This window comes from Penaeus chinensis, chromosome 38 (genome assembly GCF_019202785.1).
Source record: "Penaeus chinensis breed Huanghai No. 1 chromosome 38, ASM1920278v2, whole genome shotgun sequence".
Taxonomy (NCBI): Eukaryota; Metazoa; Arthropoda; class Malacostraca; order Decapoda; family Penaeidae; genus Penaeus; species Penaeus chinensis.
The window spans coordinates 28713108-28715607 of NC_061856.1; the positions used below are offsets into that span (position 1 = coordinate 28713108).

Genomic DNA, 2500 nt, shown 5'->3' on the forward strand with positions numbered 1-2500 from the left:
TGTATGTGTGTGTGTAAGTGTGGATGTGTATATATATATAATATATATATATATAATATATATATATATACACACACACATATATTTATTATATGTATGTATATATATATTATATATATGTCTATATATGTATATGTATATATATATATATATATATATATATATATATATATATATATATATGTATATGTGTGTGTGTGTGTATACACACATATCTATATACATTTATATATAATGTTTATATATATATATATATATATATATATATATATATATATATACTGTGACAGAGGATATACCTACTTTTTCTGATAAAACCTTCTTTTAGTCTCAAAGGGCAACGCTGTATTGTAAACTTACCAAAGATGAAATTATTCAACATCGTGCTCTAAAAATAGCAACTATTTTTCTTCCTGTGAAAATTGTTCAATAAATATTTTAAAATTCTCCTTTTTTTCACTAATCCTTATTTGTTTAAAATATATTTTCTCCTGGTATTCGGTTAAGATTCTATTATGAGAAGGTGATTTTTTCAGAACGCGTCGCGTGTTTTGTAATGTTAATTTACTAGATTATGTTTGTCTGTAACGTAAACTTGTCTTTGGCAATAAAAACAAAACATTTAAAAGTTTTTTTTGTTTTTGTTTTTGTCTTGAAGGGATCCTTGAAGATCTTACTGTGTGTGAGATGGTCTATATTGAACTTATTATAAACACCAGTGAATATAAAATGTTTGGAATTTTCAGAAAAGTTGTAGCCATGCAGTGTTCAGCAAACAACCAGGCAACAGCTTTTCAGAATCGGGATCGGATTAACCCTGTGCTTCACTCTGCGAAAATGAAAAGCCTCTAAAAAAGAACTCGGGATGTAGCTCTGTGTTCGTTTTCGTGTATGTCTGTATTCTTCCGGAAGATTGGGAAATATGTGGCATACACACGCGCGCACACACACACATTGTGTATGTAAGTATGCACAATAACACACACACACACACACACACACACACACACACACACACACACACACACACACACACACACACACACACACACACACACACACACACACACACTGTAATCTTCTATATACACGCGCTCTCAATAGGAAAATTATGCACGAGCTACTTCGTCTCTGTGTCTGCTTATCCGTCAGCCAGACCGAACTCCTTACCAGTTGCCACTTGCCTGCAAGGTTTCGAATTTTGAGGGATCCTACATCGATATAGTAACATAAATGATATTGAACATAACATTAAAATTTGATGACGAACACTAAAAATAATCATGCAGAAAATATTGAAACCTAGAATGTACTTCTATTCTATTAGACGTGTAATATACGTCGTAGGCAGTTAATTCATAAAGTGCGTCATCAACAGTCTACCTGGCACGCGTCCACGCAATACCCAAGATCAGGGAAATCAGAATCAACATAAACCTGAGCGAAACGTTGCCTTTCCTTTCCTAGAATTAAATACGAAACACACACAGAATACTAAAATTAAAAGATATTAATAGTGGTGCTCGTGTTGACGTCGCCACGGATGGCCTGTCCTAGCTTCATGGAACACTGGGTTACCAAATTCTATTTACAAATCGCAAGAACTTCGACAGAATAGGAAACCTGAAAATGACTTCTCCAATTATATTTATAATCCAAACACGATTTCGGTTCTTCATTCAGCTTTTTCATTATCAAAGGAAAATATGTTGAAGTAACGAAAAAGCGTTTTAAGCCACTAAGACATGGCAACCTTGTCTTTGGTCCGTATCCTCGATCGTGTCTTCGTCTCCTATAGCTCCAGCCGAGACCACAAGTGAGAGACGCAGCTTTTCTGGCAGACACCTTCATTTAATCTGGTACGTAGGCCCGGTGTGTGTGGTGTGTGTGTGTGTGTGTGTGTGTGTGTGTGTGTGTGTGTGTGTGTGTGTGTGTGTGTGTGTGTGTGTGTGTGTGTGTGTGTGTGTGTGTGTGTGTGTTATTGTGCATACTTGTATGCACCAGCATATGTGTCAGTATCTAGTTGCCGGTACCCTTCTAAAACTACTCACATACTGCGAGCAAATGAAAATACAATCGCGAACAGAATTTCACAGTCAGCGTTGCCACTTCGGTGTCTGCTGGGCTCAGAAGTTTCGCAGAATCGAAGCACTGGCGCCCAAGGGAGTGAAGACCGGCACGGCAGGTAAGGCGGGTAACCCCCATACCAGGGGAAGGCAGGGGAAGGATGGGGCAAAGAGGATTTTTAGTGAGTAAATGAACACAAGAAAATGTCTTGTTTTTTGTCGCACGTCAGAGCTTTTTTCTGTCATGCAAGTCTTTTTCTGATGCGCAACGGAGCCGTTTTCTGTCGCGCAACACGGCTTCCTTGTGTTGCACAACATAGCTGGTTCGCAGCTTTATATTATCAACATCATTATTATTATTATGAGTATCAACCTTACCATTATAACTTCCCGGCAGTAAAATTGTCACTATTATTGTCTTTGTTTTGAACGGT

The 2500-nt window shown here is 37.1% G+C and overlaps 1 protein-coding gene across 2 annotated transcripts in view; it reads left to right on the forward strand.

Moving 5' to 3' along the window:
* Positions 1–1709: 1709 nt before the first annotated feature.
* LOC125046043 overlaps positions 1710–2500 on the forward strand; it is a 5068-nt gene continuing 4277 nt past the window's right edge. Inside the window, exon 1 of one of the 2 annotated variants that reach the window (XM_047643647.1) lies at positions 1710–1859. The gene's annotated coding sequence lies outside the window, so the exon portion shown is untranslated. Of the gene's footprint in view, positions 1860–2030; positions 2186–2500 lie in introns of those variants that run through there. The other variant, XM_047643648.1, reaches the window with a different exon arrangement.